The 20,873-nt window shown below is 40.2% G+C and overlaps 4 long non-coding RNA genes across 4 annotated transcripts in view; all 4 read left to right on the plus strand.

Moving 5' to 3' along the window:
* Positions 1–20,873, plus strand: part of LOC149487730 (uncharacterized) — a 161,331-nt gene that overhangs the window by 16,753 nt on the left and 123,705 nt on the right. The window lies entirely within an intron of this gene.
* LOC149487732 (uncharacterized) lies at positions 3,313–7,310 on the plus strand. The gene is made up of 2 exons (XR_016315695.1): positions 3,313–3,363; positions 7,205–7,310. It is a non-coding gene; the product is annotated as an uncharacterized LOC149487732 (long non-coding RNA).
* On the plus strand, positions 8,433–12,431 carry LOC149487733 (uncharacterized). Its single transcript, XR_016315696.1, has 2 exons — positions 8,433–8,483; positions 12,326–12,431. It is a non-coding gene; the product is annotated as an uncharacterized LOC149487733 (long non-coding RNA).
* LOC149487734 (uncharacterized) lies at positions 16,287–20,290 on the plus strand. Its single transcript, XR_016315697.1, has 2 exons — positions 16,287–16,342; positions 20,185–20,290. It is a non-coding gene; the product is annotated as an uncharacterized LOC149487734 (long non-coding RNA).

Genomic DNA, 20,873 nt, shown 5'->3' on the forward strand with positions numbered 1-20,873 from the left:
CTGATAACTTTTTGACAGTGCGAGTCATATGGGCTCGTCTTGGCAACATTTTACATGAAAATGTTTTTGGTGGGATTTCATTTCTTTTTGTAAGTTGTTTGTAACAATTTTTTTTATTATTTTTAGCTACTGTGTGGACGTAAGAGGCAGGAGACGTTCGCAACACTTCTATTCATTCATATTTATATGATCTGATCTGAAGTATATGTCTCAATATATTATGTCGATTAAATTTTAATTTTTTTTTTTAACAAGGAGTACCTATACATATACATATATATCTAGGGGAACCAAGTTTCAGATTATTAGTTCGAGTTCACTGTTCGCTGTTCGTTGTTCGTTTTCGTGTTCGTGTTTGTGTTTGTGTATGTTCACATTCACATTCACATTCACATTCACATTCACATTCACATTCACATTCACATTCACATTCACATTCACATTCACATTCACATTCACATTCACATTCACATTCACATTCACATTCACATTCACATTCACATTCACATTCACATTCACATTCACATTCACATTCACATTCACATTCACATTCACATTCACATTCACATTCACATTCACATTCACATTCACATTCACATTCACATTCACATTCACATTCACATTGTTCGTTGTTCGCTGTTCGCTGTTCGCTGTTCGCTGTTCGCTGTTCGCTGTTCGCTGTTCGCTGTTCGCTGTTCGCTGTTCGCTGTTCGCTGTTCGCTGTTCGCTGTTCGCTGTTCGCTGTTCGCTGTTCGCTGTTCGCTGTTCGCTGTTCGCTGTTCGCTGTTCGCTGTTCGCTGTTCGCTGTTCGCTGTTCGCTGTTCGCTGTTCGCTGTTCGCTGTTCGCTGTTCGCTGTTCGCTGTTCGCTGTTCGCTGTTCGCTGTTCGCTGTTCGCTGTTCGCTGTTCGCTGTTCGCTGTTCGCTGTTCGCTGTTCGCTGTTCGCTGTTCGCTGTTCGCTGTTCGCTGTTCGCTGTTCGCTGTTCGCTGTTCGCTGTTCGCTGTTCGCTTTTCGCTGTTCGCTGTTCGCTGTTCGCTGTTCGCTGTTCGCTGTTCGCTGTTCGCTGTTCGCTGTTCCTGTTCGCTGTTCGCTGTTCGCTGTTCGCTGTTCGCTGTTCGCTGTTCGCTGTTCGCTGTTCGCTGTTCGCTGTTCGCTGTTCGCTGTTCGCTGTTCGCTGTTCGCTGTTCGCTGTTCGCTGTTCGCTGTTCGCTGTTCGCTGTTCGCTGTTCGCTGTTCGCTGTTCGCTGTTCGCTGTTCGCTGTTCGCTGTTCGCTGTTCGCTGTTCGCTGTTCGCTGTTCGCTGTTCGCTGTTCGCTGTTCGCTGTTCGCTTTTCGCTGTTCGCTGTTCGCTGTTCGCTGTTCGCTGTTCGCTGTTCGCTGTTCGCTGTTCGCTGTCGCTGTCGCTTTTCGCTGTTCGCTGTTCGCTGTTCGCTGTTCGCTGTTCGCTGTTCGCTGTTCGCTGTTCGCTGTTCGCTGTTCGCTGTTCGCTGTTCGCTGTTCGCTGTTCGCTGTTCGCTGTTCGCTGTTCGCTGTTCGCTGTTCGCTGTTCGCTGTTCGCTGTTCGCTGTTCGCTGTTCGCTGTTCGCTGTTCGCTGTTCGCTGTTCGCTGTTCGCTGTTCGCTGTTCGCTGTTCGCTGTTCGCTGTTCGCTGTTCGCTGTTCGCTGTTCGCTGTTCGCTGTTCGCTGTTCGCTGTTCGCTGTTCGCTGTTCGCTGTTCGCTGTTCGCTGTTCGCTGTTCGCTGTTCGCTGTTCGCTGTTCGCTGTTCGCTGTTCGCTGTTCGCTGTTCACATTCACATTCACATTCACATTCAAATTCACATTCACATTCACATTGTTCGTTGTTCGTTGTTCGTTGTTCGTTGATTGTTGTTTGTTGTTCGTTGTTCGTTGTTCGTTGTTCGTTGTTCGTTGTTCGTTGTTCGTTGTTCGTTGTTCGTTGTTCGTTGTTCGTTGTTCGTTGTTCGTTGTTCGTTGTTCGTTGTTCGTTGTTCGTTGTTTGATGTTCGTTGTTCGTGTTTGTGTTTGTGTTTGTGTTCGAATTAAAATTCGAGTTCGCTGTTTTTGTTCGTTTTTGTGTTCGTGTTTGTGTTTGTGTATGTTCACATTCACATTCACATTCGCATTCGCATTCGCATTCGCATTCGCATTCGCATTCGCATTCGCATTCGCATTCGCATTCGCATTCGCATTCGCATTCGCATTCGCATTCGCATTCGCATTCGCATTCGCATTCGCATTCGCATTCGCATTCGCATTCGCATTCGCATTCGCATTCGCATTCGCATTCGCATTCGCATTCGCATTCGCATTCGCATTCGCATTCGCATTCGCATTCGCATTCGCATTCGCATTCGCATTCGCATTCGCATTCGCATTCGCATTCGCATTCGCATTCGCATTCGCATTCGCATTCGCATTCGCATTCGCATTCGCATTCGCATTCGCATTCGCATTCGCATTCGCATTCGCATTCGCATTCACATTCACATTCACATTCACATTCACATTGTTCGTTGTTCGCTGTTCGCTGTTCGCTGTTCGCTGTTCGCTGTTCGCTGTTCGCTGTTCGCTGTTCGCTGTTCGCTGTTCGCTGTTCGCTGTTCGCTGTTCGCTGTTCGCTGTTCGCTGTTCGCTGTTCGCTGTTCGCTGTTCGCTGTTCGCTGTTCGCTGTTCGCTGTTCGCTGTTCGCTGTTCGCTTTTCGCTGTTCGCTGTTCGCTGTTCGCTGTTCGCTGTTCGCTATTCGCTGTTCCTGTTCGCTGTTCGCTGTTCGCTGTTCGCTGTTCGCTGTTCGCTGTTCGCTGTTCGCTGTTCGCTGTTCGCTGTTCGCTGTTCGCTGTTCGCTGTTCGCTGTTCGCTGTTCGCTGTTCGCTGTTCGCTGTTCGCTGTTCGCTGTTCGCTGTTCGCTGTTCGCTGTTCGCTGTTCGCTGTTCGCTGTTCGCTGTTCGCTGTTCGCTGTTCGCTGTTCGCTGTTCGCTGTTCGCTGTTCGCTGTTCGCTGTTCGCTGTTCGCTGTTCGCTGTTCGCTGTTCGCTGTTCGCTGTTCGCTGTTCGCTGTTCGCTGTTCGCTGTTCGCTGTTCGCTGTTCGCTGTTCGCTGTTCGCTGTTCGCTGTTCGCTGTTCGCTGTTCGCTGTTCGCTGTTCGCTGTTCGCTGACACATGATGATGGCAAGGTCCAAGATTTACTTCAAGTGAAACTATTTCACAATCCATGTTCACTTTTAAATCAGTAGCAAGACAATCGACAATCGACGCGCTCGCTGTCAAGGACAATTTTTTTTTATTTTTAGCTACTGAGTGGACGTCAGAGGCAGGAGACGTTCGCAACACTTCTATTCATTCATATTTATATGATCTGATCTGAAGTATATGTCTCAATATATGTCGATTAAATTTTATTTTTTTTTTTAACAAGGAGTACCTATACATATACATATATATCTAGGGGAACCAAGTTTCAGATTATTAGATTAGACCTCTAGCGTCATCAAAAATTTAATTTAAAATTACAGGTCTCATACAAACTCCCATCCCCTATCAGGGGTTGGGGGATGAAAGTTACAAGTTTTATAATTTTTTTGTTGTTTGTGTGCTAATACTAGCTTACATACAAAATTTCAGCTTTCTAGGACATTAGGAAATACCTTAAGAATTTTGATGATCATCAGTGAGTCAGTGACGAAATTAGCGTTTTTTAGATATAAATAAAATCTGAAGTATAAAAGCTAATGTAATTAAAACTTAATATGTTCAATAAGTCTGCTATTGACAATATATCCCGAAAATTTTGTTGATCTAGCATAATCCAAACCCAAGTTATGAGGGTTCAAAAAAACGTCGAAGCGCTTCGAGAAAAGGTAGGTAGTGCCCGTGCGCTTCGCTTTCGCTTGGCTCGTCTTGGCGGGGGCACTACCGTGCCCCCAGATAAATCAAAATCATAACCATATTTTTTGCATAATGGACTTGAATGTGGTGATAAGTTAAGTTAATTGTGGAAAAAGATAGAATATGGAGTCGCATTATGTTTTAACTTTTAACATTAATACTTATATTTTTATAATATGGTTTTTCGAGCGATTGCTGCTTCGTGCCTACCTAAGTTTATCGGACAGGCTTTTATACACGCTTTGTGTTTATACAAACGAAATTAATATCGTGGCACTCAGTTGCGCTAAATACTGCGTGTCACACGCAAATCACTTTTTCTTACTAACCTATTTCAGTCTTACTATAAAATTTCAAACATTCAACTCATGAACACAATGTATAGAATAATATGTTGTTACAAAGTGGATTTAAATTACATAACGACTACGTATAGTACCTACGGTAGTAAGTTTATCCTCACAAATCCTATGTGTCACAATTTGTAGAGACCACGAATACCTTCAGTTTGCTTAGTTTTGTTTGAAGTATTAAACCTGCAGTATTCATTCATCTTAGCGTGATACACAAAGAAGCAGAACTAGGAATAAATTAAAGGATGGAAAATATAAATCAAGTCATAATCCCGCAGCCCAGACAATGCAGATCTATGTTCGTTACAAATTTAAAGAACTTTTAATCTGCATTTCTAATTTTTATCTTAGCTGTAGAGGTTGTAAATTTCAACTAAGCTATGCTAATAGCTTTATCTACATTTTACACTCATGCAGCTTACTGCATTGGTCATACTATCAATTATTTATTTGCCTATGGTGAGCGCAATTTAATCTTTTTTAGGGTTCCGTAGCCAAAATGGCAAAAACGGAACCCTTATAGTTTCGTCATGTCCGTCTGTCCGTCTGTCCGTCTGTCCGTCTGTCACAGCCGATTTACTCGGAAACTATAAGTACTACAGTGATGAAATTTGATGGGAATATGTGTTGTATGAACCGCTACAAAAATATGACACTAAATAGTAAAAAAAAGAATTGGGGGTGGGGCCCCCCATACATGTAACTGAGGGATGAAATTTTTTTTTTCGATGTACATACCCGTGTGGGGTATCAATGGAAAGGTCTTTTAAAATGATATAAAGTTTTCTAAAAAACATTTTTCTTAAAGTGAACGGTTTTTGAGATATCAGCTCTCAAAGTCGTAAAAAGTATGTCCCCCCCCCTCTATTTTTATAACTACGGGGTATAAAATTCTAAAAAAAATAGAGGTGATGCATGCTAATTAACTCTTTCAACGATTTTTGGTTTGATCAAAGTATCTCTTATAGTTTTTGAGATAGGTTGATTTAACTGTAATTTATTATATTTGCTGCTACGGAACCCTTTGTGCGCGAGCCCGACTCGCACTTGGCCGGTTTTATTTTAATAATACGTCTATAAACTTTTAACAGTGTCTATCCATAGTCCATACCTAAGGTCCATACCGACATTTCTTTCGTAGAAGGTTAAGATTTTTTGCTATACCTAGTTATATATTTTAATTTCAATGTTGCTATACTTAGGTATACTATTATGTCGTCTGAATATCGAAACACCAATAAAGCTTATTTTCAGTATTGTCTATTATTATGTCTATTATATTCTATTTCTTCATAGCGGATGTAGCCATCGTAGACTACGAGACGGCGCGGCGGGAGAAAGGGGTTCTCCCGTCTCGACCATGCTTCAGCATTATATTTTCCGCTAAATTCAACCGCCATGGCGCTCGACAATCTCTCATTTTAATTTGAATTTTCATTTCAGTAAATTATTTTGTGTTGTAAGTGTCCTCGCAGCACTCCGCTCGTAGCATTGCATTGGAATAAATTACTAGAGACGGAACGGAGGTGAAAGCGGCCAAACAAATGACTTGATAAAAGATACATCTAGTTGGTGGTTTCATCGTATTAATATTATAAATGCGAAACTGGGTTTGCTGGTTGCTTCTTTTATCGTGATTTAGATAAAGTATTTCATTTATTTCAGGGATAAGATAAACAAACCTATTGGCACGTAAAGTATTATAATTATTAGATATGATTCCTATCTTCGTACTGCAAGTCTGCAAGAGCGATACTTGGGGCTGATTATATTTTGTTATGAATTACTGCTTTTCAATAGGATGTGATATAGGTAAAAAAATTCAAGTTCCTTCCTTCATTGCCCAAGAAAAAAAAATCTATTTGTTCATCAAATGTGCCAGGTTTTTGATAAACAATCCCTCCGTATGCATAAAATAAGTTCCTAAATGCTTTATTATACGTATTTTTTATGTAAAAATGGCTGGCTCATTATGGCGTCTGGCTGGAATTCGTGTAAATTATGTGAAAACGAAGTGGAAAACAGTAAAACGTTGGCAACGATTCGTACAATTTAAGTATATTAATAGCACTTGTAAGGAAATCCCCGGAGAAAGTATAACAATTCTCAGTATTGTAGGTAGTAGGTACGTACATACTTTTAATTTGGTTGAAATAAACATTTTCACGCGAACCATTGTGACGATAGATGCACGAATTTACGTTTGTATTTTACCATAAGACGGCTAAAATAGGTTATTTGTCTTCTGACATTACAACGAGAACTTCGATTATCCGTGTACAACGCAAAGAAATTTATTTTTATACAAAATACTACTAGGTATGTACCGGTCAAATGTGGCTACTTGACCACATTTTTTTACTTTTTCTTAGCTAACTTATTTATGTTAAACTTTTATTAACATTTTATGATTTGTTCATGTCATGAATGATTTCATCATTCACTTTTACTAGGTATTTCTTTAAAATATATCCCACCCTAAGATCCCACCAAAAACATTTTCATGTAAAATGTTGCCAAGACGAGCCCATATGACTCGCACTGTCAAAAAGTTATCAGATCTCATGTAGAGCCAAGCTTCTAAAACTACACGCCCTAACTCTACAAGGCCTAACTTCACAAACTCTACACCTTGGTCAAAATATGTGGCTTGGCCATTTCGCTACATTCACATCGGCGTAAGGTGAAAAATTAATTCACTGTTCATTACTTTTGTGTTATACAATAGTTCTTGTAGTAACGAACGGCCAAGCCACATATTTTGACTAAGGTGTAGAGTTTGTGAAGTTAGGCCTTGTAGAGTTAGGGCGTGTAGTTTTAGAAGCTTGGCTCTACATGAGATCTGATAACTTTTTGACAGTGCGAGTCATATGGGCTCGTCTTGGCAACATTTTACATGAAAATGTTTTTGGTGGGATTTCATTTCTTTTTGTAAGTTGTTTGTAACAATTTTTTTTATTATTTTTAGCTACTGTGTGGACGTAAGAGGCAGGAGACGTTCGCAACACTTCTATTCATTCATATTTATATGATCTGATCTGAAGTATATGTCTCAATATATTATGTCGATTAAATTTTAATTTTTTTTTTTAACAAGGAGTACCTATACATATACATATATATCTAGGGGAACCAAGTTTCAGATTATTAGTTCGAGTTCACTGTTCGCTGTTCGCTGTTCGCTGTTCGCTGTTCGCTGTTCGCTGTTCGCTTTTCGCTGTTCGCTGTTCGCTGTTCGCTGTTCGCTGTTCGCTGTTCGCTGTTCGCTGTTCGCTGTTCGCTTTTCGCTGTTCGCTGTTCGCTTTTCGCTGTTCGCTGTTCGCTGTTCGCTGTTCGCTGTTCGCTGTTCGCTGTTCGCTGTTCGCTGTTCGCTGTCGCTGTCGCTTTTCGCTGTTCGCTGTTCGCTGTTCGCTGTTCGCTGTTCGCTGTTCGCTGTTCGCTGTTCGCTGTTCGCTGTTCGCTGTTCGCTGTTCGCTGTTCGCTGTTCGCTGTTCGCTGTTCGCTGTTCGCTGTTCGCTGTTCGCTGTTCGCTGTTCGCTGTTCGCTGTTCGCTGTTCGCTGTTCGCTGTTCGCTGTTCGCTTTTCGCTGTTCGCTGTTCGCTGTTCGCTGTTCGCTGTTCGCTGTTCGCTGTTCGCTGTTCGCTGTTCGCTTTTCGCTGTTCGCTGTTCGCTTTTCGCTGTTCGCTGTTCGCTGTTCGCTGTTCGCTGTTCGCTGTTCGCTGTTCCTGTTCGCTGTTCGCTGTTCGCTGTTCGCTGTTCGCTGTTCGCTGTTCGCTGTTCGCTGTTCGCTGTTCGCTGTTCGCTGTTCGCTGTTCGCTGTTCGCTGTTCGCTGTTCGCTGTTCGCTGTTCGCTGTTCGCTGTTCGCTGTTCGCTGTTCGCTGTTCGCTGTTCGCTGTTCGCTGTTCGCTGTTCGCTGTTCGCTGTTCGCTGTTCGCTGTTCGCTGTTCGCTGTTCGCTGTTCGCTGTTCGCTGTTCGCTGTTCGCTGTTCGCTGTTCGCTGTTCGCTGTTCGCTGTTCGCTGTTCGCTGTTCGCTGACACATGATGATGGCAAGGTCCAAGATTTACTTCAAGTGAAACTATTTCACAATCCATGTTCACTTTTAAATCAGTAGCAAGACAATCGACAATCGACGCGCTCGCTGTCAAGGACAATTTTTTTTTTATTTTTAGCTACTGAGTGGACGTCAGAGGCAGGAGACGTTCGCAACACTTCTATTCATTCATATTTATATGATCTGATCTGAAGTATATGTCTCAATATATGTCGATTAAATTTTAATTTTTTTTTTTAACAAGGAGTACCTATACATATACATATATATCTAGGGGAACCAAGTTTCAGATTATTAGATTAGACCTCTAGCGTCATCAAAAATTTAATTTAAAATTACAGGTCTCATACAAACTCCCATCCCCTATCAGGGGTTGGGGGATGAAAGTTACAAGTTTTATAATTTTTTTGTTGTTTGTGTGCTAATACTAGCTTACATACAAAATTTCAGCTTTCTAGGACATTAGGAAATACCTTAAGAATTTTGATGATCATCAGTGAGTCAGTGACGAAATTAGCGTTTTTTAGATATAAATAAAATCTGAAGTATAAAAGCTAATGTAATTAAAACTTAATATGTTCAATAAGTCTGCTATTGACAATATATCCCGAAAATTTTGTTGATCTAGCATAATCCAAACCCAAGTTATGAGGGTTCAAAAAAACGTCGAAGCGCTTCGAGAAAAGGTAGGTAGTGCCCGTGCGCTTCGCTTTCGCTTGGCTCGTCTTGGCGGGGGCACTACCGTGCCCCCAGATAAATCAAAATCATAACCATATTTTTTGCATAATGGACTTGAATGTGGTGATAAGTTAAGTTAATTGTGGAAAGAGATAGAATATGGAGTCGCATTATGTTTTAACTTTTAACATTAATACTTATATTTTTATAATATGGTTTTTCGAGCGATTGCTGCTTCGTGCCTACCTAAGTTTATCGGACAGGCTTTTATACACGCTTTGTGTTTATACAAACGAAATTAATATCGTGGCACTCAGTTGCGCTAAATACTGCGTGTCACACGCAAATCACTTTTTCTTACTAACCTATTTCAGTCTTACTATAAAATTTCAAACATTCAACTCATGAACACAATGTATAGAATAATATGTTGTTACAAAGTGGATTTAAATTACATAACGACTACGTATAGTACCTACGGTAGTAAGTTTATCCTCACAAATCCTATGTGTCACAATTTGTAGAGACCACGAATACCTTCAGTTTGCTTAGTTTTGTTTGAAGTATTAAACCTGCAGTATTCATTCATCTTAGCGTGATACACAAAGAAGCAGAACTAGGAATAAATTAAAGGATGGAAAATATAAATCAAGTCATAATCCCGCAGCCCAGACAATGCAGATCTATGTTCGTTACAAATTTAAAGAACTTTTAATCTGCATTTCTAATTTTTATCTTAGCTGTAGAGGTTGTAAATTTCAACTAAGCTATGCTAATAGCTTTATCTACATTTTACACTCATGCAGCTTACTGCATTGGTCATACTATCAATTATTTATTTGCCTATGGTGAGCGCAATTTAATCTTTTTTAGGGTTCCGTAGCCAAAATGGCAAAAACGGAACCCTTATAGTTTCGTCATGTCCGTCTGTCCGTCTGTCCGTCTGTCCGTCTGTCACAGCCGATTTACTCGGAAACTATAAGTACTACAGTGATGAAATTTGATGGGAATATGTGTTGTATGAACCGCTACAAAAATATGACACTAAATAGTAAAAAAAAGAATTGGGGGTGGGGCCCCCCATACATGTAACTGAGGGATGAAATTTTTTTTTTCGATGTACATACCCGTGTGGGGTATCAATGGAAAGGTCTTTTAAAATGATATAAAGTTTTCTAAAAAACATTTTTCTTAAAGTGAACGGTTTTTGAGATATCAGCTCTCAAAGTCGTAAAAAGTATGTCCCCCCCCCTCTATTTTTATAACTACGGGGTATAAAATTCTAAAAAAAATAGAGGTGATGCATGCTAATTAACTCTTTCAACGATTTTTGGTTTGATCAAAGTATCTCTTATAGTTTTTGAGATAGGTTGATTTAACTGTAATTTATTATATTTGCTGCTACGGAACCCTTTGTGCGCGAGCCCGACTCGCACTTGGCCGGTTTTATTTTAATAATACGTCTATAAACTTTTAACAGTGTCTATCCATAGTCCATACCTAAGGTCCATACCGACATTTCTTTCGTAGAAGGTTAAGATTTTTTGCTATACCTAGTTATATATTTTAATTTCAATGTTGCTATACTTAGGTATACTATTATGTCGTCTGAATATCGAAACACCAATAAAGCTTATTTTCAGTATTGTCTATTATTATGTCTATTATATTCTATTTCTTCATAGCGGATGTAGCCATCGTAGACTACGAGACGGCGCGGCGGGAGAAAGGGGTTCTCCCGTCTCGACCATGCTTCAGCATTATATTTTCCGCTAAATTCAACCGCCATGGCGCTCGACAATCTCTCATTTTAATTTGAATTTTCATTTCAGTAAATTATTTTGTGTTGTAAGTGTCCTCGCAGCACTCCGCTCGTAGCATTGCATTGGAATAAATTACTAGAGACGGAACGGAGGTGAAAGCGGCCAAACAAATGACTTGATAAAAGATACATCTAGTTGGTGGTTTCATCGTATTAATATTATAAATGCGAAACTGGGTTTGCTGGTTGCTTCTTTTATCGTGATTTAGATAAAGTATTTCATTTATTTCAGGGATAAGATAAACAAACCTATTGGCACGTAAAGTATTATAATTATTAGATATGATTCCTATCTTCGTACTGCAAGTCTGCAAGAGCGATACTTGGGGCTGATTATATTTTGTTATGAATTACTGCTTTTCAATAGGATGTGATATAGGTAAAAAAATTCAAGTTCCTTCCTTCATTGCCCAAGAAAAAAAAATCTATTTGTTCATCAAATGTGCCAGGTTTTTGATAAACAATCCCTCCGTATGCATAAAATAAGTTCCTAAATGCTTTATTATACGTATTTTTTATGTAAAAATGGCTGGCTCATTATGGCGTCTGGCTGGAATTCGTGTAAATTATGTGAAAACGAAGTGGAAAACAGTAAAACGTTGGCAACGATTCGTACAATTTAAGTATATTAATAGCACTTGTAAGGAAATCCCCGGAGAAAGTATAACAATTCTCAGTATTGTAGGTAGTAGGTACGTACATACTTTTAATTTGGTTGAAATAAACATTTTCACGCGAACCATTGTGACGATAGATGCACGAATTTACGTTTGTATTTTACCATAAGACGGCTAAAATAGGTTATTTGTCTTCTGACATTACAACGAGAACTTCGATTATCCGTGTACAACGCAAAGAAATTTATTTTTATACAAAATACTACTAGGTATGTACCGGTCAAATGTGGCTACTTGACCACATTTTTTTACTTTTTCTTAGCTAACTTATTTATGTTAAACTTTTATTAACATTTTATGATTTGTTCATGTCATGAATGATTTCATCATTCACTTTTACTAGGTATTTCTTTAAAATATATCCCACCCTAAGATCCCACCAAAAACATTTTCATGTAAAATGTTGCCAAGACGAGCCCATATGACTCGCACTGTCAAAAAGTTATCAGATCTCATGTAGAGCCAAGCTTCTAAAACTACACGCCCTAACTCTACAAGGCCTAACTTCACAAACTCTACACCTTGGTCAAAATATGTGGCTTGGCCATTTCGCTACATTCACATCGGCGTAAGGTGAAAAATTAATTCACTGTTCATTACTTTTGTGTTATACAATAGTTCTTGTAGTAACGAACGGCCAAGCCACATATTTTGACTAAGGTGTAGAGTTTGTGAAGTTAGGCCTTGTAGAGTTAGGGCGTGTAGTTTTAGAAGCTTGGCTCTACATGAGATCTGATAACTTTTTGACAGTGCGAGTCATATGGGCTCGTCTTGGCAACATTTTACATGAAAATGTTTTTGGTGGGATTTCATTTCTTTTTGTAAGTTGTTTGTAACAATTTTTTTTATTATTTTTAGCTACTGTGTGGACGTAAGAGGCAGGAGACGTTCGCAACACTTCTATTCATTCATATTTATATGATCTGATCTGAAGTATATGTCTCAATATATTATGTCGATTAAATTTTAATTTTTTTTTTTAACAAGGAGTACCTATACATATACATATATATCTAGGGGAACCAAGTTTCAGATTATTAGTTCGAGTTCACTGTTCGCTGTTCGTTGTTCGTTTTCGTGTTCGTGTTTGTGTTTGTGTATGTTCACATTCACATTCACATTCACATTCACATTCACATTCACATTCACATTCACATTCACATTCACATTCACATTCACATTCACATTCACATTCACATTCACATTCACATTCACATTCACATTCACATTCACATTCACATTCACATTCACATTCACATTCACATTCACATTCACATTCACATTCACATTCACATTGTTCGTTGTTCGTTGTTCGTTGTTCGCTGTTCGCTGTTCGCTGTTCGCTGTTCGCTGTTCGCTGTTGGCTGTTCGCTGTTCGCTGTTCGCTGTTCGCTGTTCGCTGTTCGCTGTTCGCTGTTCGCTGTTCGCTGTTCGCTGTTCGCTGTTCGCTGTTCGCTGTTCGCTGTTCGTAACTTCACAAACTCTACACCTTGGTCAAAATATGTGGCTTGGCCATTTCGCTACATTCACATCGGCGTAAGGTGAAAAATTAATTCACTGTTCATTACTTTTGTGTTATACAATAGTTCTTGTAGTAACGAACGGCCAAGCCACATATTTTGACTAAGGTGTAGAGTTTGTGAAGTTAGGCCTTGTAGAGTTAGGGCGTGTAGTTTTAGAAGCTTGGCTCTACATGAGATCTGATAACTTTTTGACAGTGCGAGTCATATGGGCTCGTCTTGGCAACATTTTACATGAAAATGTTTTTGGTGGGATTTCATTTCTTTTTGTAAGTTGTTTGTAACAATTTTTTTTATTATTTTTAGCTACTGTGTGGACGTAAGAGGCAGGAGACGTTCGCAACACTTCTATTCATTCATATTTATATGATCTGATCTGAAGTATATGTCTCAATATATTATGTCGATTAAATTTTAATCTTTTTTTTAACAAGGAGTACCTATACATATACATATATATCTAGGGGAACCAAGTTTCAGATTATTAGTTCGAGTTCACTGTTCGCTGTTCGTTGTTCGTTTTCGTGTTCGTGTTTGTGTATGTTCACATTCACATTCACATTCACATTCACATTCACATTCACATTCACATTCACATTCACATTCACATTCACATTCACATTCACATTCACATTCACATTCACATTCACATTCACATTCACATTCACATTCACATTCACATTCACATTCACATTCACATTCACATTCACATTCACATTCACATTCACATTCACATTCACATTCACATTCACATTCACATTCACATTCACATTCACATTCACATTCACATTCACATTCACATTCACATTCACATTCACATTCACATTCACGTTGTTCGTTGTTCGTTGTTCGTTGTTCGTTGTTCGTTGTTCGTTGTTCGTTGTTCGTTGTTCGTTGTTCGTTGTTCGCTGTTCGCTGTTCGCTGTTCGCTGTTCGCTGTTCGCTGTTCGCTGTTCGCTGTTCGCTGTTCGCTGTTCGCTGTTCGCTGTTCGCTGTTCGCTGTTCGCTGTTCGCTGTTCGCTGTTCGCTGTTCGCTGTTCGCTGTTCGCTGTTCGCTGTTCGCTGTTCGCTGTTCGCTGTTCGCTGTTCGCTGTTCGCTGTTCGCTGTTCGCTGTTCGCTGTTCGCTGTTCGCTGTTCGCTGTTCGCTGTTCGCTGTTCGCTGTTCGCTGTTCGCTGTTCGCTGTTCGCTGTTCGCTGTTCGCTGTTCGCTGTTCGCTGTTCGCTGTTCGCTGTTCGCTGGTCGCTGTTCGCTGTTCGCTGTTCGCTGTTCGCTGTTCGCTGTTCGCTTTTCGCTGTTCGCTGTTCGCTGTTCGCTGTTCGCTGTTCGCTGCTGTTCGCTGTTCGCTGTTCGCTGTTCGCTGCTGTTCGCTGTCGCTTTTCGCTGTTCGCTGTTCGCTGTTCGCTGTTCGCTGTTCGCTGTTCGCTGTTCGCTGTTCGCTGTTCGCTGTTCGCTGTTCGCTGTTCGCTGTTCGCTGTTCGCTGTTCGCTGTTCGCTGTTCGCTGTTCGCTGTTCGCTGTTCGCTGTTCGCTGTTCGCTGTTCGCTGTTCGCTGTTCGCTGTTCGCTGTTCGCTGTTCGCTGTTCGCTGTTCGCTGTTCGCTGTTCGCTGTTCGCTGTTCGCTGTTCGCTGTTCGCTGTTCGCTGTTCGCTGTTCGCTGTTCACATTCACATTCACATTCACATTCAAATTCACATTCACATTCACATTGTTCGTTGTTCGTTGTTCGTTGTTCGTTGATTGTTGTTTGTTGTTCGTTGTTCGTTGTTCGTTGTTCGTTGTTCGTTGTTCGTTGTTCGTTGTTCGTTGTTCGTTGTTCGTTGTTCGTTGTTCGTTGTTCGTTGTTCGTTGTTCGTTGTTCGTTGTTCGTTGTTCGTTGTTCGTTGTTCGTTGTTTGATGTTCGTTGTTCGTGTTTGTGTTTGTGTTTGTGTTCGAATTAAAATTCGAGTTCGCTGTTTTTGTTCGTTGTTCGTTTTTGTGTTCGTGTTTGTGTTTGTGTATGTTCACATTCACATTCACATTCGCATTCGCATTCGCATTCGCATTCGCATTCGCATTCGCATTCGCATTCGCATTCGCATTCGCATTCGCATTCGCATTCGCATTCGCATTCGCATTCGCATTCGCATTCGCATTCGCATTCGCATTCGCATTCGCATTCGCATTCGCATTCGCATTCGCATTCGCATTCGCATTCGCATTCGCATTCGCATTCGCATTCGCATTCGCATTCGCATTCGCATTCGCATTCGCATTCGCATTCGCATTCGCATTCGCATTCGCATTCGCATTCGCATTCGCATTCGCATTCGCATTCGCATTCGCATTCGCATTCGCATTCGCATTCGCATTCGCATTCGCATTCGCATTCGCATTCGCATTCGCATTCGCATTCGCATTCGCATTCGCATTCGCATTCGCATTCGCATTCACATTCACATTCACATTCACATTCACATTGTTCGTTGTTCGCTGTTCGCTGTTCGCTGTTCGCTGTTCGCTGTTCGCTGTTCGCTGTTCGCTGTTCGCTGTTCGCTGTTCGCTGTTCGCTGTTCGCTGTTCGCTGTTCGCTGTTCGCTGTTCGCTGTTCGCTGTTCGCTGTTCGCTGTTCGCTGTTCGCTGTTCGCTGTTCGCTGTTCGCTGTTCGCTGTTCGCTGTTCGCTGTTCGCTGTTCGCTTTTCGCTGTTCGCTGTTCGCTGTTCGCTGTTCGCTGTTCGCTGTTCGCTGTTCCTGTTCGCTGTTCGCTGTTCGCTGTTCGCTGTTCGCTGTTCGCTGTTCGCTGTTCGCTGTTCGCTGTTCGCTGTTCGCTGTTCGCTGTTCGCTGTTCGCTGTTCGCTGTTCGCTGTTCGCTGTTCGCTGTTCGCTGTTCGCTGTTCGCTGTTCGCTGTTCGCTGTTCGCTGTTCGCTGTTCGCTGTTCGCTGTTCGCTGTTCGCTGTTCGCTGTTCGCTGTTCGCTGTTCGCTGTTCGCTGTTCGCTGTTCGCTGTTCGCTGTTCGCTGTTCGCTGTTCGCTGTTCGCTGTTCGCTGTTCGCTGTTCGCTGTTCGCTGTTCGCTGTTCGCTGTTCGCTGTTCGCTGTTCGCTGTTCGCTGTTCGCTGTTCGCTGTTCGCTGTTCGCTGTTCGCTGTTCGCTGTTCGCTGTTCGCTGACACATGATGATGGCAAGGTCCAAGATTTACTTCAAGTGAAACTATTTCACAATCCATGTTCACTTTTAAATCAGTAGCAAGACAATCGACAATCGACGCGCTCGCTGTCAAGGACAATTTTTTTTTATTTTTAGCTACTGAGTGGACGTCAGAGGCAGGAGACGTTCGCAACACTTCTATTCATTCATATTTATATGATCTGATCTGAAGTATATGTCTCAATATATGTCGATTAAATTTTAATTTTTTTTTTTAACAAGGAGTACCTATACATATACATATATATCTAGGGGAACCAAGTTTCAGATTATTAGATTAGACCTCTAGCGTCATCAAAAATTTAATTTAAAATTACAGGTCTCATACAAACTCCCATCCCCTATCAGGGGTTGGGGGATGAAAGTTACAAGTTTTATAATTTTTTTGTTGTTTGTGTGCTAATACTAGCTTACATACAAAATTTCAGCTTTCTAGGACATTAGGAAATACCTTAAGAATTTTGATGATCATCAGTGAGTCAGTGACGAAATTAGCGTTTTTTAGATATAAATAAAATCTGAAGTATAAAAGCTAATGTAATTAAAACTTAATATGTTCAATAAGTCTGCTATTGACAATATATCCCGAAAATTTTGTTGATCTAGCATAATCCAAACCCAAGTTATGAGGGTTCAAAAAAACGTCGAAGCGCTTCGAGAAAAGGTAGGTAGTGCCCGTGCGCTTCGCTTTCGCTTGGCTCGTCTTGGCGGGGGCACTACCGTGCCCCCAGATAAATCAAAATCATAACCATATTTTTTGCATAATGGACTTGAATGTGGTGATAAGTTAAGTTAATTGTGGAAAAAGATAGAATATGGAGTCGCATTATGTTTTAACTTTTAACATTAATACTTATATTTTTATAATATGGTTTTTCGAGCGATTGCTGCTTCGTGCCTACCTAAGTTTATCGGACAGGCTTTTATACACGCTTTGTGTTTATACAAACGAAATTAATATCGTGGCACTCAGTTGCGCTAAATACTGCGTGTCACACGCAAATCACTTTTTCTTACTAACCTATTTCAGTCTTACTATAAAATTTCAAACATTCAACTCATGAACACAATGTATAGAATAATATGTTGTTACAAAGTGGATTTAAATTACATAACGACTACGTATAGTACCTACGGTAGTAAGTTTATCCTCACAAATCCTATGTGTCACAATTTGTAGAGACCACGAATACCTTCAGTTTGCTTAGTTTTGTTTGAAGTATTAAACCTGCAGTATTCATTCATCTTAGCGTGATACACAAAGAAGCAGAACTAGGAATAAATTAAAGGATGGAAAATATAAATCAAGTCATAATCCCGCAGCCCAGACAATGCAGATCTATGTTCGTTACAAATTTAAAGAACTTTTAATCTGCATTTCTAATTTTTATCTTAGCTGTAGAGGTTGTAAATTTCAACTAAGCTATGCTAATAGCTTTATCTACATTTTACACTCATGCAGCTTACTGCATTGGTCATACTATCAATTATTTATTTGCCTATGGTGAGCGCAATTTAATCTTTTTTAGGGTTCCGTAGCCAAAATGGCAAAAACGGAACCCTTATAGTTTCGTCATGTCCGTCTGTCCGTCTGTCCGTCTGTCCGTCTGTCACAGCCGATTTACTCGGAAACTATAAGTACTACAGTGATGAAATTTGATGGGAATATGTGTTGTATGAACCGCTACAAAAATATGACACTAAATAGTAAAAAAAAGAATTGGGGGTGGGGCCCCCCATACATGTAACTGAGGGATGAAATTTTTTTTTTCGATGTACATACCCGTGTGGGGTATCAATGGAAAGGTCTTTTAAAATGATATAAAGTTTTCTAAAAAACATTTTTCTTAAAGTGAACGGTTTTTGAGATATCAGCTCTCAAAGTCGTAAAAAGTATGTCCCCCCCCCTCTATTTTTATAACTACGGGGTATAAAATTCTAAAAAAAATAGAGGTGATGCATGCTAATTAACTCTTTCAACGATTTTTGGTTTGATCAAAGTATCTCTTATAGTTTTTGAGATAGGTTGATTTAACTGTAATTTATTATATTTGCTGCTACGGAACCCTTTGTGCGCGAGCCCGACTCGCACTTGGCCGGTTTTATTTTAATAATACGTCTATAAACTTTTAACAGTGTCTATCCATAGTCCATACCTAAGGTCCATACCGACATTTCTTTCGTAGAAGGTTAAGATTTTTTGCTATACCTAGTTATATATTTTAATTTCAATGTTGCTATACTTAGGTATACTATTATGTCGTCTGAATATCGAAACACCAATAAAGCTTATTTTCAGTATTGTCTATTATTATGTCTATTATATTCTATTTCTTCATAGCGGATGTAGCCATCGTAGACTACGAGACGGCGCGGCGGGAGAAAGGGGTTCTCCCGTCTCGACCATGCTTCAGCATTATATTTTCCGCTAAATTCAACCGCCATGGCGCTCGACAATCTCTCATTTTAATTTGAATTTTCATTTCAGTAAATTATTTTGTGTTGTAAGTGTCCTCGCAGCACTCCGCTCGTAGCATTGCATTGGAATAAATTACTAGAGACGGAACGGAGGTGAAAGCGGCCAAACAAATGACTTGATAAAAGATACATCTAGTTGGTGGTTTCATCGTATTAATATTATAAATGCGAAACTGGGTTTGCTGGTTGCTTCTTTTATCGTGATTTAGATAAAGTATTTCATTTATTTCAGGGATAAGATAAACAAACCTATTGGCACGTAAAGTATTATAATTATTAGATATGATTCCTATCTTCGTACTGCAAGTCTGCAAGAGCGATACTTGGGGCTGATTATATTTTGTTATGAATTACTGCTTTTCAATAGGATGTGATATAGGTAAAAAAATTCAAGTTCCTTCCTTCATTGCCCAAGAAAAAAAAATCTATTTGTTCATCAAATGTGCCAGGTTTTTGATAAACAATCCCTCCGTATGCATAAAATAAGTTCCTAAATGCTTTATTATACGTATTTTTTATGTAAAAATGGCTGGCTCATTATGGCGTCTGGCTGGAATTCGTGTAAATTATGTGAAAACGAAGTGGAAAACAGTAAAACGTTGGCAACGATTCGTACAATTTAAGTATATTAATAGCACTTGTAAGGAAATCCCCGGAGAAAGTATAACAATTCTCAGTATTGTAGGTAGTAGGTACGTACATACTTTTAATTTGGTTGAAATAAACATTTTCACGCGAACCATTGTGACGATAGATGCACGAATTTACGTTTGTATTTTACCATAAGACGGCTAAAATAGGTTATTTGTCTTCTGACATTACAACGAGAACTTCGATTATCCGTGTACAACGCAAAGAAATTTATTTTTATACAAAATACTACTAGGTATGTACCGGTCAAATGTGGCTACTTGACCACATTTTTTTACTTTTTCTTAGCTAACTTATTTATGTTAAACTTTTATTAACATTTTATGATTTGTTCATGTCATGAATGATTTCATCATTCACTTTTACTAGGTATTTCTTTAAAATATATCCCACCCTAAGATCCCACCAAAAACATTTTCATGTAAAATGTTGCCAAGACGAGCCCATATGACTCGCACTGTCAAAAAGTTATCAGATCTCATGTAGAGCCAAGCTTCTAAAACTACACGCCCTAACTCTACAAGGCCTAACTTCACAAACTCTACACCTTGGTCAAAATATGTGGCTTGGCCATTTCGCTACATTCACATCGGCGTAAGGTGAAAAATTAATTCACTGTTCATTACTTTTGTGTTATACAATAGTTCTTGTAGTAACGAACGGCCAAGCCACATATTTTGACTAAGGTGTAGAGTTTCTGAAGTTAGGCCTTGTAGAGTTAGGGCGTGTAGTTTTAGAAGCTTGGCTCTACATGAGATCTGATAACTTTTTGACAGTGCGAGTCATATGGGCTCGTCTTGGCAACATTTTACATGAAAATGTTTTTGGTGGGATTTCATTTCTTTTTGTAAGTTGTTTGTAACAATTTTTTTTATTATTTTTAGCTACTGTGTGGACGTAAGAGGCAGGAGACGTTCGCAACACTTCTATTCATTCATATTTATATGATCTGATCTGAAGTATATGTCTCAATATATTATGTCGATTAAATTTTAATTTTTTTTTTTAACAAGGAGTACCTATACATATACATATATATCTAGGGGAACCAAGTTTCAGATTATTAGTTCGAGTTCACTGTTCGCTGTTCGCTGTTCGCTGTTCGCTGTTCGCTGTTCGCTGTTCGCTTTTCGCTGTTCGCTGTTCGCTGTTCGCTGTTCGCTGTTCGCTGTTCGCTGTTCGCTGTTCGCTGTTCGCTTTTCGCTGTTCGCTGTTCGCTTTTCGCTGTTCGCTGTTCGCTGTTCGCTGTTCGCTGTTCGCTGTTCGCTGTTCGCTGTTCGCTGTTCGCTGTCGCTGTCGCTTTTCGCTGTTCGCTGTTCGCTGTTCGCTGTTCGCTGTTCGCTGTTCGCTGTTCGCTGTTCGCTGTTCGCTGTTCGCTGTTCGCTGTTCGCTGTTCGCTGTTCGCTGTTCGCTGTTCGCTGTTCGCTGTTCGCTGTTCGCTGTTCGCTGTTCGCTGTTCGCTGTTCGCTGTTCGCTGTTCGCTGTTCGCTGTTCGCTTTTCGCTGTTCGCTGTTCGCTGTTCGCTGTTCGCTGTTCGCTGTTCGCTGTTCGCTGTTCGCTGTTCGCTTTTCGC

This window comes from Colias philodice, chromosome 6 (genome assembly GCF_061535455.1).
Source record: "Colias philodice isolate Cphi_HAF_F1 chromosome 6, ilColPhil1 Martin Lab GWU primary, whole genome shotgun sequence".
Lineage (NCBI taxonomy): Eukaryota > Metazoa > Arthropoda > Insecta > Lepidoptera > Pieridae > Colias > Colias philodice.